Source organism: Marmota monax, unplaced genomic scaffold (assembly GCF_021218885.2).
Source record: "Marmota monax isolate L192 unplaced genomic scaffold, Marmota_monax_Labrador192_F-V1.1 WCK01_AAM20220418_F8-fsc00061, whole genome shotgun sequence".
Classification (NCBI taxonomy): domain Eukaryota; kingdom Metazoa; phylum Chordata; class Mammalia; order Rodentia; family Sciuridae; genus Marmota; species Marmota monax.
In genome coordinates, this window is record NW_026695230.1 from 16,727,341 (window position 1) to 16,743,247 (window position 15,907).

General features: G+C 41.5%; 1 protein-coding gene across 12 annotated transcripts in view; it reads left to right on the plus strand.

Annotated features, from left to right (window-relative positions):
* The window catches only part of Dennd2b (DENN domain containing 2B), a 187,130-nt gene that overhangs the window by 33,453 nt on the left and 137,770 nt on the right, over nt 1-15,907 (plus strand). For 6 of the 12 annotated variants that reach the window (XM_058576890.1, XM_058576895.1, XM_058576896.1 and 3 more), the window contains exon 3: nt 858-1,103. The gene's annotated coding sequence lies outside the window, so the exon portion shown is untranslated. Of the gene's footprint in view, nt 1-857; nt 1,104-1,318; nt 1,619-15,907 lie in introns of those variants that run through there. The other 6 variants (XM_058576892.1, XM_058576897.1, XM_046438306.2 and 3 more) reach the window with 4 other exon arrangements.

Below are 15,907 nucleotides of genomic sequence, written 5' to 3' on the forward strand. Positions count from 1 at the left end.
AGGTAGCCAAAGAGTTAATACTAGTAATTCATGTATAATATCCTTTATTTTTTATTTTTTTGGTAAAGACACAATAGACTTTATGAAATCAAATAGTGGTTCTTGCCACTATTTGTGTTTGATCATGAATAGGTTAAGTTATTTGCAGGCTGAACCTTAAGCTCCTTATTGTTTTTGATGCTTGTCTGCAGCTGAGTAAATAGCTCTTTAGGATATGTGACAATTGGATTGGTTTGGGTTTTGAAACAGCTTTGCTTTTCTTTTTTAAATTTTATTTAAAGACAGGATCTCCCTGAGTTGCTTAGAACTTCACAAAATTGCTGAGGCTGACTTTGAACTTGTGATCCTCCTGTCTCAGCCAACCAAGCAGCTAGGACTATAGGCATGTGCCACAGCTTTGCTTTTGGTTCTTGGTCCATGTAAAATTGTAAATTTTGAAATTCTAAACTTCGAAAGTCAATTTTCATTATTGCTCTGCAGATTTGTACATTTCAGTACCAAGGTTTATTTATAGATATCACTATATAGGAGGAGAAACTGGGTTACATCTCACCAATTATATACGGGTTTGGATTTTTCAGTGATTTATTGTTTTTCAAGCAGATTGTCATAATGGGTTAACATTTTCCTTCAGAATTCCACTAATAAGGCACATATTCTCATTGCTAGTATTTCATTGCTTTATTATTAAATGACACCGTTTTCAAGTTTTGGTTTTATAAGCCCATGGAACATTTTAAATTCTGAAACTGCCCTTTGAGCTTTTGGCTCAGACCAGGAATCTAGGAACCTTAATGCTTTTTGAGTTCGCTACTGCTGCAGTACCTAGGGTAACTTCTTGCCATTTGGTTTTGTAGGGCTTCCCGAGGCCGAGATCTGGGAGAACGGAAAGAACTCATCAGTTTGTACGAAGACAGGCAGCATTTTCCCAGACTCTCCCAGCTCCGGCTTTTCTTGCATACCAGAAGAGCCGCTTTTTTCCTCCAGTGATTGAAACCATCTGGACTGCAGGGGGGTCACGTGTGTATGAGAAAATGACATAAAGTTTTAGACGCTTGTGCTTTGCTCCAGACACAGACAATTCTTGGTCGGATGGTGCGGAGGTGAGGGCTGTTCAGTTTGAGGGCCAACTTCCCATCCTGGCCTCCCCCGCCCCCTCCCCACCCCTATCTCCCACCTTCCCTCGCGCAGTCTCTGCGCGGCTTCCTCGCTCCCCCCAGTGCCTAGGAGCACACCCCTCCGCCAGGCTCCAGCAGCCCACCCTCTCTGTCTTGGGTGGAGGCACACATCTCCACGCCCCCTCCCCTCTCCGGCTGCAGCCGGGCCGCAGCCCAGGGCGCGGATGCTTGCCCGCCGCCCGCCCTCTCTGCGGGAGCGGCTCCTCCTCCCGGCCGCGCGCGGTTCTCCAGGAGCCCAGCGCTGTGCTGAGCGCGCGGCCTGGCTGGGGAGTGCAGAGGTGAGTGCCTCTGGCCCTCCACCCAGAGGTCGCCTTCTAGCCCTGGTGCCTTTGCTCGGGGGTGGGTGGCCCTCCGAGGGGGCGCAGGCTCTGGTTCGGCCGCGCCCTGCCCCACCCCTGCACTCCTAGCCCTTTTCCCGCTATTCCTGATTCCTTGTCCCGGTAGGTTCCAACTCCGTGAGTATTTGCATGGGGGCAGTGGAAGGCGCAGAGTGGAGCAGCCGTGGGTGGCTCCCAGGGGGTGGTGGGGACTGCCCTCCGGGTGGTCGTGGCCAGCCATCTTCCGCCAGGCTGGGGCCGCGCGGTGGGGGGTGGGGAACCTCGCGGCGAGGATATGGGACAGTGCGAAGCTGCTGGGAGCCCAACGGAGGACGAGCGGCGGGCAGTCTGGGAGTGGGCTCAGCCTTCAATCGTATTCCCTTTACGCACCCAAGCTGCTCTTACCTGGAGTCGTTTTGTGCTCATGTGCAGACTCTTAAGAGAACACACACACAGACTCTGCACTGAACTCAAACAAAGGAACATTAACTTTTCACTCTGTCCCTTCAACCATTTAAACTGTGTTTATTTGCGGATGAGTACTTTTCATTTTTGCCCTTGTTCTAATGTGCACAAAGTATTAAAGTTTTTTAAAACAGTGACCCAGGACTGAAGGAACACATTTTAGCCAGTGTTTATGCTGCCTTGTCCAATAATATAGTAACTGAATAGAGTTCAAGAGACTGGATGTTTTCAAGTGTTTCTGAAGAGGAATTATTACATTTTCCTGAGATTTTTGTATGAATGTAGTTTATAATTAAGTATGAATAAAATAACTTCTTCAATGAGTAAGCCTGTGATGCTTACTCAGCTTGACTCTTGAACATCCCCCCCCCCATTCAGGTATTTCTGCTGTTGGACAGCAGGGTCTTAGTAATGAAGAGGTCATCATCCCATCTCCAAGACAGTTTTGAGCTACCTGTTATGTGCACACACTTCAACAGACCATTTTAGGATAGGGCCACAATGATAAAATCCAACAAACTGCATTATTGCTTTGTTTTATATTTTATAAGTGATAGTTTTCAAAAGGTAATCCCTTCATCAATCTTCCTGCCCTAAAATAGGGGTTTATAAAGGATCAGAAATTGTCTAGGTTCTAGAAAGCTAATCAAAGATAGAGACTGAATTACCATAGTCTGTCTCCCATGCTGAATTAAGGAAAAACCAAGCAAGACTTCAAGAGCCTTTTGGACACATGAAGTGAAGCAAAGGCTTCCTGGATTCTGCTGGGCTGGCAGAGACTTACCAGGTGACTCACACAAGTTTAGCTTTCCTTTTTATTTACCCAGTAAATATTATCTTTGAAAAAACTCCCCCAAGATATTGAAAGAAATTCAGATGTGTATGGGAAGTGTTGTCCCCTAATTGGACCAGAAGGGCACCCATTTTTGGTAGACAAGTCCAAGGCAGTTTTTATCTTCAAAATATTTTTCCCCCAACACTTAGATTGTGATGGACTTAAAAATTAGTAAAATCCTTGCTTTTGAGTTTGTGGACCTGTTAGGGAAAGAAGACTGACATATAAGAGAATTTCTGGTTGATTGGCTTAGAATATTAGAATGATAGAAATTCAAGGAGAAAATGATGATGAGGCAGGGCGGCTTCAAAGAAGAAAGGAGCTTTCAACTGGGCTTGGAAGTGTGGTGGTGAAACTGGTGAAGAGTTGCTGGGGAGAGTTTCAACAGAGCAGAGAGTTGGCTGTTTGGATGAGAACTAGGGATAAATAACAGGGTATTGATTCTGTGCCATATGCCATTCTCTTTCATCCTTTACTGCAGTGAAGCAGGTATTGTTCCTCATGTTTTAAAGATGAGGGAGTTTTTGTTTTAAAGAAAGAATATCAGAAAGATAAGTAGCCTTCTTAAGATGACCTGTAGTAAGTGGCAGAGCTGGAATTCCTGTGCCTGGTTGCCTGAACGCTTGTGCTTCTACAGCTGCCTTTCTAGTGAGCAGTGGGAGGTCCAGCTGAAGTCTACTGTGGTCAGCTTGAATTCTGGCTCAGGGGTTGGAACTCTATCCCATGGACATCGGTTAGCTTTTAAAGATTTTTGAGAAAATGAGTGATGAGCAAAGCAGTGTTTTTAGAAGATTAATGTGACATCTGTATACAGGAATGTGATATGCACTTCACAATCACATGCAAGTCCTAGTTCTTAATTGGGAAGTTATAAAAGGGAGTATAGCCAAGATGTTTGAGTGTTTCAGTTTCTGCCTCATTTACAGTACCCTGCAGTAAGTAGTGTGGTTCACTGGGTAAGAACTAGTTGCAGTGACCACAGCGCTGCATCTTAGCCGGCAAACATTGAAAAGGAATGTGTATGTGGAACAACATGACTGGTGGCTTGCCCTTTATGCTCTCCACATGTTTCACAATGTTTTTAACTTTGGTAAAAGTTATTTATTTGTTATTATTATTATTATTATTTTTAACAACTACCCTGTGAGGTAGATCAATGCTATAATTTAAGAGCCTTTTTTTGCCTAAACATTTTATTTGAGATGCATTCCCACCAACACACATATAACATTCTCTTGTTTCTTAAAAATGCTGAATTTTAAAACTTGGCAAAATAAAAATGATTTGAGATTACCTTTTCTTTCTTATTGAGGCCAATTAAGAGAAAATGTGCATTTATTTTACTTTTTTTTTTTTGAGAGAGAGAGAAGACAGAGAAAGAGAGAGAGAGAGAGAGAGAGAGAGAGAGAGAGAAAGAAATTTTTAATGTTTATTTTTCAGTTTTTCGCTTACAGAACTGTTGAATACCCAAATTTATAGCTCAGACCTTTGATTCTCTGCAGATAATGGGCACAGGAAGGGCAGCTATGGGTGGAACCATTTTATTAGAATTGTCTGCCACTTTGAATACAATCTGGATTTCTTGCTGTTCCTTGTGCAACCTCTAGTCCTTTTCCTCTTGTTTGTGCTCTGAAGAGGAATGTCAGGTAACAGGAGGTTGCACAGAAAAGTGTAGCTGACAGGCAGAAAACTAAAATTTGTCAACCAGAAAAGTTTATTTTAACTAATGTCAAAGTTCTTTTTTTTTTGCAAAAATGCAAAACCAAGGTGTCATTTTAGTTCTCCTTCAGGAGAACTGTTTTTACTATCAGGAGTCCCTACCCCTGGAGCACTGCCTGTTGAATGGGGTTTTGAAATGATCACCAGCAACTCTTAAGGACATGATTCAGTTTCGGTCCTGGACCTGTGAAGAACCTGACCTCTCTTAGTGTAGGGATTTTGAAGTTCAAAAGCCATTTATTTAGAGGGTTCTGGAATTTAATGTCTGAGGGATCTCCTACCTGAGTATTTCTTTTATACTTCTAGACCATGGTAATCCCTTAGGACTGGACATTGGAATTCATGCCAGAATTAGCGCCTGGGTTTCTTCTGCCATTTTGTATCTCATATCCCCTAAAAGTCATTTTGTTTTATCTGTAGCCTCTGTTTGCTGATTGTAGATCAGAAAGGAAAACTGTCTAGGGTTTCCTCCAGAGAGTGGCAGCACTTGGTTGATGAGCTTTTGGTCAAAGTTCATGTGAGAATGCTCTCAAGCTTCGTTTTGAGATTGGAGGGGTGGGGGTGTGTGTCACAGAAAGAATCTTTGTCAGTGCTGTTTTTTAAATGTCAGAAATGTTCGGTTGCATTTAAAAAAATATTTTTAGTTCTAGATGAACACAATACCTTTATTTATTTTTATGTAGTGCTGAGGGTTGAACCCAGTGCCTCATACGTGCTACACAAGCATTCTACCACTGAGCCACAACTGCAGCCCTATTTGGTTGCATTTTTGATGCATTGCTTACACAGTTAATGTTTTTATGTGGTAAGCCTTTGTCATTTTTATAATTTATTACAGAAGTCATTTAGGTTTTTTAAAACAATTAAAATCTTAGAAAATAGGACTAGAATATCCCTTTGTTACTTCGATATAATCTCCTAGTGTAGAACTTTTTACTATTTTAACCTACTTCATATCCATATATCCTTAAATCTTTCTCAAGAGATTTGAGCTCCTTCAAGCAATTTCACAACCTCCCTAGGCAATGCTATCTAAGGTTTCTGGATACATGATCACAGTTCATCTCCTTGTAGGTGGCCTGTTTTCTTTTATTGTTTCTTACTTTTACTGCTTAAAAAAAATTGTAGATGGACAGAATGCCTTTATTTCATTTGTTTTTTATTTTTATGTGGTGCTGAGGATAGAATCCAGTGCCTCATGCATGGTAGGCCACTAAGCTACAGCCCCAGCCCACCTTTACTGCTTATTCCTCTTCTTGTGCATAGATGTTCACAGTGAACATGTCTTTCCTGGACCCCAGTGGCAGCTAGGAAATGTACAGATTGTCTCATCTCTACCCATCCCTTCTGGGCTAAACAAGCTGAGCCTTCTCTGTTTTTCTTTGTAAGCCTTGCTTTTTAGACCTATGATTACATCGTATACTTGTTGCTTTGTGTTTTGTTTTATACAGGAAGTCAATATCAGATATGTTGGCAATTAGAGCTTTCAGTTTGGAAGGAGCCTTTTGGAATAAAATGTTCTCCTCCCACCACCAGCATAAGTAATCGTGGGACATATATAAACTCTGGAGATGATCTTTTAAAAAAAATTATCATCAAAAGAATTCTACCCAAGTCCTTTAAGGGCTTAACAAGCATCCAGCCTTTGCAAGATTGCACTGAAAGTAACAGACTATCCCAATTAAGGCCTTTCTAGAGGTGTGGGAATCATTTGTTTAAACTGGAATTTAGGATCCCCACTCAAATATGATAGAAGCAATCTGCTTAACCCTTTGTTAATGGCATAAGAGGTAAACCTGCTTTTCTGGGCCTCTTGTGATAAAGGACCATAGTGATTAGAATATGCTGGAAGTATATCCCTGTTAGTGTTCTGGAAATTACTTTGAGTGGGCAAGGATCAATTTTGGTGACTTTTTGTCTTTTTTTGTGGGGCAGGGGGTGCGATACTGGTGCTTTACCACCAGCTTTTTTGAGGGGGTTACTGAGGATTGAACTCAGAGGCACTCGACCACTGACCCACATCCCCAGCCCTATTTTGTATTTTATTTGGAGACAGGGTTTCACTGAGTTGCTTGGTGCCTTGCTTTTGCTGAGGCTGGCTTTGAACTTGTGCTCCTCCTGTGTCAGCCTCTGGAGCCACTGGGATTATAGACATGTGCCACCGCATCTGACCCCAGCCCCTTTTTTTTTTAATTTTTAATTTTTAAAAATTTTGAGACAAGGTCTCCCTGAGTTGCTTAGGGCCTCACTAATTTGCTGAGGCTGGTCTTGAACTTGTGATCCTCCTGTCTCAGCTTCCCAAGTTGCTGGAATTACAGGCATGTGCCTGGCTAGCTTTTTGACTTTTTCTGATGTGAAATTAGGGTCTTGGATATTAATTTAGCTAGGGCAAGTTTGAGTATAGATATTTGTGAATTTCCCCCCTTCTCCCTATTTTTCCTTTTGGGAGAGGCTAATTAGAGCTGCATAGAGACAGTTTCTAATGAGGGTTGGTGTCCTGAGAGGTTTTGTCAGAGAAGACTGACCTGCTGGGAAGCACTATACTGTTTCTTCCTTGTGCCTCTATGGAGAAAGCACTGAGCTAGTGCTTATGAGCATCTGTTTATCCTCTTATTGCTTTTCCTCAGTGAACATAATATTAGGGGTTTGATAAATCAGTGAGTAGGTGAAGTTAAGAAATGAGGTGGGAAATTACTTTTTAATATGGGGGTTGGGTAACTCCCAATTCAAATGCTGCTATTGGCAAGGGGCTGTTTTACATCACTTTGGTGTCTGCCCTGGTGCTGTGATAAAGGGGTTCAACTTAAATAGATGTATTTTCTAGTGAGTAAACAGGGCCTAGTCAGTTATGTTTCTATTAGTCACATTAGAGTATATTTAATGTTTCTGGGAACTCTAGTTAGCATGATATCCCCTTGCATTAGGGGGTGCTCCTCAGTGGTTGGTAGGAAAAAGTACCTGGAAAAGCTTTTCCTGAGTCTGTTCTTTTCTGTTGAGTCTGGAATGGATTCTCAGTGCTTAAATCCAAAGGCTTCTGTATACTGGGACCAAGTCTAAGGGGAATGGAAGGTCTTTCAAAAATTGTGTACTTGGATGGCAAACACTATACATCCTAGCTATGTATAGGTATAGGAGGCTTAGAAGGAGAATAGCAAGTTTGAGGACAGCCTCAGCAATTTAGCAAGACCCTATTTCAAAAGAAAAACAAAAAGGATTGGGGATGTAGCTCAGTGACCCCCTGGCTCCAGTCCCTCCAAAAAAGGAGGGGGGAATGGGGGGGCTAGAGGTGTAGCTCAGTGGTAAAATACTTGCCTAGCATGTGTGAGGTGCTGGGTTTAATCCCTAATATGCAAAACAAATCAACAAAAAATTGTGTACTTATATGGGAGGAAAATCAAATTTTTTTGCTTCTTAGTGGACACCAGAGGGTTAGGGTTAGTATGGAAAAAGCATGGAAAAGCAGGACTTAAGATCAAAACATTCATTTAAATTCTCAGTGTGAAGATCAGTTGTAAGTGTTCTGTTTTGCAGTTTTCCCCCTACATCTGTGTGGTTTTTAAAAAATATTTTATTAGTTGTTGATGGACCTTTATTTATTTATTTATTTATTTATTTATTTTTATGTGGTGCTGAGAATCGAACCCAGTGCATCACACATGCTAGGCAAGTGCTCTACCACTGAGCCACAACCCCAGACCTACATCGGTGTTTTGAGTAGTATTTTAGGACCACAGTGTTTGTATAGAAATTGCTGCAAGAGTCATGGGAGATGGGCAGAGGCCACCTTATATCTTGTTTCAGGTGAACCATTTTTAAAACTTGCTTAATTAGCTCAGGATCAAAATTAGTTAAAAAGAGAATTAGTTGATAAAAATAACATCTTTGTCTATTCCAGGTTTAGATTTGTGCAAGAAATTCAATTTGGGAGCAGTATTACATTCTCAGCTCTGTTTACATTTAAATCGCCTATGTAGTTCCCATGTGGTTGTCACTGTTACCAGTCCCTGGAGGGTTAGGGGTGGATCTCAGGATATGAGGCTCTGACTTGGTTGAAGTCTCATCAAGAACTGGTCCTGCGGGGGGGGGGGGGGCGGGGGGGGGGGGGGGGGGGGGGGCGGTGCTGGGGCTGTGGCTCAGTGGTAGACCTAACACGTGTGAGGCACTGGGTTCGATCCTCAGCACCACATAAAAATAAATAAAATAAAGGGATTGTGTTTATCTATAACTGAAAATAATAATAATAAAAAAGAACTGCATATACTGATTCTTCCTTGTGCCTCTATGGAGAAAGCACTGAGCTAGAAAGAAGTTTGAAGGAAACATTGGATTTTGTTGGGCATGTAAGAATCAGGAATATATATTTTAAAAAGACTTTTCAACCTTTCTGTTTATGGAAGGGGAAACTGAGCTCAGAGAGGCAAAAGACTTGTCTAAAGGCACACAACTAGTTTGCACCATAGCCATACCTGGAATCCAGGTGTTTCAGTTCCCTTTTCTGTCCTAGTGGGTCAGCATTATTTTCTGTGGTTTATCACCAGGGCTGGGGGTGTGGGTGGGAGGGTGAGACAGGGAAGAAAAATGGAAGGGCAGTCAGTTCTGTGGAAATTGATAATAAATTGAAAAAGTGAAAACCTTTTTCCTCCTTACTAACTTAGACCTTTGTTCTGTGGGAAATTCTTATCACTTAAGGTTGTTTTATAAATACTCTTGGTAGCTAGCTTAAGGTACCATGACTCCTGTACATTGGTGGGGAAGAGCCCTGCTGGATGATTCTCTGGATGTGTATTTGGGTTATTCCCATTTTCTTTTGCTCTTTTCCTCCTAAGTTTTGGTGTGTGTGGTTTTTTGGGGGAATATTTTTGGCTTTCGCCTTAAGATTCTTGTAGGGCCATGAGGAGCTGGGCTGGGAGCACGTGTGATGTGTTTCCAGGATGGGAAGTTTTTACTCCTAGACAAATTGTCAGGAAACAAAGAGACAGAAGAGTTTATATACAGAGCATGAGGATTGGGAAGTCAGTGGAAAAGTGGCATGGCACATGGTGTAACTGATTTGGTTACTGTGACTGTCTCTGCTAAGATGGGACTGATATTAGATGGTAGGATGGTGCTGAGATACAATGCCATCATTTCATGAAGAGGAGGATGATTTTTTTTTTCTTAAAAAGTTGTGTATTATCTTGATTTATTTGAAATTTATATGACATTATCCATTAATGAATGTTTGCAAATACCCAAGTATGTGTCTTACTTAACTCTATGCCAGGCATAGTGGTAGATATACAAGTATCTACCACTGAATCTACCTGAATCTCAGAACATGGATTTGTTTCTAAGGAACCATATAAAGTATTATTACCAAGTACTAAAATGGTGAGTTACAAAGAGGGGAGTAGGGACCCAGACAAGGGTTAGGACTTGAGGCTGATGGCCAGTCTTGGGCACAGTGGAGGTGTTTGAATGTATTAGAGTGCCCAGGGCTCAGTCTTCAGCCCCCTTTTCGTAGGTTGTCGCATGGCTTTAAAATGTTAAATTCATGGTCTACTTAATCTCCGTGGTAAAGGTTTTACATGCACTAATTTAACCTTCCAGATAGCATCATAATGTAGGCACTTTTGTCATTCTCACTTAGAGGTGTAGAAACTGGGCACAGAGAAGTAGTGGATTTTCTTCTTTTTTGGTACTGGGGATTGAACCCAGAGGTGCTCAATCACTGAACCGTATCCCTAGCCCATTTTTTTTTTTTTTAAATTTTGATTCAGAGTCTCACTAAGTTGCTTAGGATCTTGCTAAGTTGCTGAGGCTGAGATCCTCCTGCCTCAGCTTCCCAAGTCTCTGGGATTACAGGTGTGTGCCACTGTGCCTACTGAGAGATCACCTATTCATGCTCTGGAGAGGCAGGATGTGAGGCTTTGCTGTGGTATCCTGGATGTAGAGCCCTGACTGATTCTGTATAGCCTTCTCACTGGTCCTAGCTCTTCTACTCCTCCTGTCCATTTACGTTCCAGAGCATTATTTAAGCCTCATCTGGGATCATCACACTTCAAATCTAGATTTCTATTAAGTCCTTTGTAAACTAAGCCCCAGCCCTCCACATATTTTCCACCTTCCTTCTGTTCTCCTGTCTCAGGTCCTTTGTCCCTCACCTGGAATGCTCTTTTTTTTCCCCGAATGCTGCTAGTTTGTACCCCCAGTTCATTCACGTGTGGGCTCAAATGCACAACCTCAGGGAGGCTTGCTCTGACCATCCTATGTAAAATTGCCCTGAGTCACTCTTTGATCCTGCTTTGTTTTTGTTTTGAAAATTATATTACATATTTGTGTTTTTTCCTGTTTGCTTTCTCAAATAAATTCCATGAGGTGGGTACTTGGTTCATTTGTTCACTGACATCTTTACTTTGTACAATAGTACATGGAAGATTTTCTCTAAACAGTTGTTAAATAAATAAATGGCACATTTACACTTTAACATGAATTCACTTGGATAACAAAGTAGTGAAGAAAGGAATATGCAGTCAATAGATACAAGTCTGAGTCTTAATTGGCTTTGTATTTATTTCCAAGGCTTTGCCATGATATCTAGCCAAGAAAACTCTTAGAAAATCTTGGTTGAATGAAGACACTGTGTCTCAGTACCATACATTGAGTCCTTAGGACAGAGACTAGTGTGGGCTGGAGTGCTCAGAGAAAATCCTTGGAAGACTTGTACACTTTGAAGGGAACATTGGATTTTGTTGGGCATGTAAGAATCAGGAATATATATTTTAAAAAGACTTTTCAACCTTTCTATTTATGGAAGGGGAAACTGAGCTCAGAGAGGCAAACAACTTGTCCAAAGGCACACAGCTAGTTTGCACCATAGCCATGTCTGGAATCCAGGTGTTTCAGTTCCCTTTTCTCCATGCAGTGCTGCCTTCAGAGTTGAAGGGGACACTTTGTGGGTGGGGTGGGGTCTCCTGGGAGCAGCATGAGCAAAGGCCCAGAGGCAGAAAAGATATTGGCTTTTGTGGGATGGAAATTTTAGGTCATCCTAATTGAATCCTCAGGTTTATGAAAGATCCCTGGGAGACAGAGTAGGCTATATGAGGTGAATTCAATCCTAGAGGATCACAAACATCATCTTGAAGACTTTAAATTTGGAAAGAGAGGATGGCTAATGAAAATGCTTTAAACGTTGTTTTCTTTTTTTTAAAGAGAGAGAGAGAGAATCTTTCTTAATATTTATTTTTTAGTTTTCAGTGGACACAATATCTTTATTTTATTTTTATGTGGTGCTGAGGATCGAACCTAGCACCCCGCACATGCCAGGCGAGCGCGCTACCGCTTGAGCCACATCCCCAGCCCAAAACGTTGTTTTCTTTCCAGTGAAGGTGACATGCAGTTAGTGGTGCACAAAGTGGATTGGAACTGGGGAAGAAGCTGCAGACTAACAGCAGTTAGGAGACCCTTGTAATAATCCAAATATTACTACTGAAATGTAGTAGCATTTCAGTTTGTTTTGTTTTTGTTTGAAAATCTGTGGTGGTTTTGGAGAAGATGGCATATAATTCTCAGGTAAGATGTACCAATTCAACTTTTCTCTAAAGAGTTTGAAGATAAGAAGCAGGAAGTCCAGTATTTTGCCTTAATTCTGTGTATGCCTATAAATGATATTTTAGTATCCAAATGACACTAAAATGATCCCAAATGATACTAAAATGATCCATGTTAGGACAGGGGATAGAAGCATCATTATACTAGTGTGAAAAAAAATAGTGATGGACCAGGAGAGGAGCAGTGGTAGGTGAATGTGAGCAGCTTCCAAAGGGGCCTGAACCTCTCTTGTTGGAGGAGCTGTATTGTGGCTGGGGAGTCAGGCATCAGTGGACTCTAGCCTCAAACTGGTGTTTAGTATAACCTGCCTCCTGGGCCCACAAATGCTTTGGACAGATGTGCTAAAGTCTAGGCTGCAGAAGTTTTAACCAGAGCTGATGAGAATAGATTGATATTGTCCTTACCAGACCAGTGAATGGCACAGGGTATGACCCTGTGAAAGCTGTTTTTCCCCATCCTCAGAAATCCTTTTCCATCTCTTAAGGGAAAACTTTGAAAGTCAACATGAAAGTGAGAACCCAGACCTTTAAATAACATAATGGATCTGAAAGTTTGGGTTGCAGAAAATATCCTGGAACAATCAACAAATATTTATTGAACAACACCTGCTAACCACCAGATACTGTGCTGAGTACTGGACCATCACTCTTTTGATATATTCCTTGAAATGTTACTAATAGAACACTAACATTTAATTCTATTTCATGGTAAGTTCTTTTAGTCCCAAAGGATATATAGCTTGATCCATAAGCTCATAGTTACTTCAGACTGCTCGTTTATGTTTGCATTCTCTTATTGAATGTTTACTGGCTAATAGGTAGTATGCTGGATGCTGAAGTATTTTTTAGGATGAATGAGAATTGATGAGGGTGCTTAACTGATTGACTAGAATTTACCTAGTAGATCTGTCAGATTTCCAATTTTCTAGGATTTCTGGCCAAGAGGAGAGTACAGTCAGTAATAATGGAATCCCTTATCTTTTTCTGTGTACACTGGACCTTCCTCTTCCCTGCTTATTCCTGCTCCCGAATCTGCATCTTTAAATTTAAGAGATGTAATGGCTGAGGATATAGCTGAGGTCCTGAATGTCATCCCCAGCACCTTCCTCTGCCCTGCCCCAAATGTAAGAGACATGAAAATTAGCTCCTTTGCATTATGTTTGGGAAGCTCCATTAGGGTAGTACTTTCCTGATGAATTTTTTTTGGGTATCAGGGATTGAATTTATTTAAAGATAGGGTCTCACTGAGTTACTTAGTGCCTTGCTTTTGCTGAGGTTAGCTTTGAACTGTAATTATCCTGCCTCAGCCTTCTGATCTGCTGGGATTATAGGCATGCACCACCGTGCCTAGAATCCTGATGAAATCTTGAAGTTAGAAATCTTTCCAGAAGAATCACTGCTGCCTGTGTAATTTGAAGAAAAGCCTTCTCTGTGTGACCTTTCCTTATGAAAGTTGCTTTTGCCTGGAGCATGGATGCAGGCATTGCATTGCTTAGTATTTCTTGGGCTCTTCTTCACTTCTGTCTGCTTGGTTGGCTCCCTTTGGAGTTGCTGGTAGAAGAATGTATCTCATTTTCTTAGAATGAATGATACAAACAAGAGGGAGGAAGTTATGCCAAATGTTCCCATCATTTGGAGGGACAGTTGCTCAGAACAAAGAGAGGAAAAATGAATATAGAAGAGGAGTGTTTCTTTGAACTTCTGGATTGCCAACTGGAGTGAGATTGTTTCCCCTCCCTTGCATGGCGTCTGGAGCCAGCTCGTACAGTGTGTCTGAGGTTGCTTCTTCTACTTTGGGTCTGTGTGCTCCTTTCAGAGACAACCACAAAACAGAAAATTATCTTTACCTTCAACTTCAACTTTAAATTGGTTCTTTAAAAATTACATGTGGGAGCTGGAGATATGGCTCAAGCGGTAATGCGCTTGCCTGGCATGCGCGGGATGCTGGGTTCGATCCTCAGCACCACATAAAAATAGAATAAAGATGTTGGGTCCACCAAAAACTGAAAAATAAATATTAAAAAAAATTACATGTGCATTCTAATGCAGTCTAAAAATAAGTAAAAAGTTTCGCTTTCCCAATGTCTAGTTATCATTATTTATGTCTTGGTGCACTCTTTTGTAGGTCTTTCTCTAGGCATACAAATGTACATATTTGTATTCAAAGTAAGATTAATACTATATAGACATTCAATCTTATTTTTAATTACCTCTGTTTTCTAATTCAATACATTTTAATTTTAATTAATATTCAGACTATATTTAGGTTTACTCATCTCTTATTCTGTTTGGGTTACTATAACAACTTAAACTGGGTAGTAATTTATAAATAACAGAAATTTATTGTGCAAACTTCTGGAGGCTGGGAAGTTCAAGATCAAGGTGCCAGCAGATTTAGTGTCTTGCAAGGGCCTCTTTGTAGAAGGCATCTCTCTGTGTCTTCACATGCAGAAGGAACAAACAGGTTCCCTCCTGCCTCTTATAAGGGTACTCCTCTCATCACCTCCCAAGATTCCCATATTTTTGTTGGGGGATGGTATGGGGATTAAACTACTCAGGGACATTCGACCACTGAACCACATCCCCAGCACTATTTTTATTTAGAGACAGGGTGTCACTGAGACCCTGTCTTGGCAATCAGTTGTTTTAGCACCTAGTGTCTTGGCAATCAGTTGTTTTAGCACCTCGCTTTTGCTGAGGCTGGCTTTGAACTCGCAATCCTCCTGTCTCAGCCTCTTGAGCTGTTGGGATTGTAGACATGTGTGCCACCTCTCCCAGCAAGTTCTCACTCCTTAATACCTCCATCTTTGGGGATAGATTTGAACACTTGAATTTGGAGGGTCATGTCACTGAGACCAAAGGACCATTGACCCTTATTGTTTTTTTCTGTACCAGTATTACACCTGTGATCATGTACTATATCTGGTTATGTCCGTAGGCTTCTTTTAATCTACCTAACCTAGACCTTTTTGTACCATAATATCTTGTTGAAGAATTATCCTTACTGGATACTTTTAATTGAGTGTTGAGGTTTTTTGGGGGGTGGGGGGTGGAAAATGGGGATTGAACCCAGGGGTGGTCTACCACTGAGCTATATATCCCCAGCCCTTTTTATTTTTCATTTTGAGATAGAAGCTCACTAAGTTGCCGAGGCTGACCTTGAACTTGCAATCCTTCTGCCTCAGTCTCCCAAATCTCTGGGATTATAGGTGCGCCTTTAGCCTGCGGCCAGCACAGGCTTCATAAATGAAGGTTTAGTACGTGAGAAATCCTTAGGGAGTTTTGAATTAAAGAGACAGGCTCTAATTACCTTTAAACCAGCTCGAGGACGTCTTCTCCTAGCTCCAGCCTCTAGCTACCTATTATGGTAGCGAGGTTTACTGAAGAGGCTAGGAAGAGAGAGAGAACATACCAGGGAGTCGACTTTTATTGGGGAACAAAAAATTCTGGGGAAAATCACATCCAATGAAGATTGAGGGGGGCAGTGTCCCAAGGTCAGGTGCGATGATTGGGTCTTTGGGGTAGTGGCCAGACTTGCTTCCACAGGGACAAGCTCTCAGACCTGAGAAGGGTGGGGAAAGCTCTGGACACAAGGGATGTGTCTAAGCGCCTCTTGCCCAGCCAGGGAGGTAACTCAAATCACGTGCGAGGATGGCTTCCCACATGCACCACTATGCCTGGCAAGTGTTTAGGGTTTTATAAATGTCATCTCATTAACCCTTGCAACAACTTGGAGAAGCATGTTTTCATCTTTTTTTTTTTTTAACTTTTTATTAATTTATTTATTTTTTAGTTGGACACAAT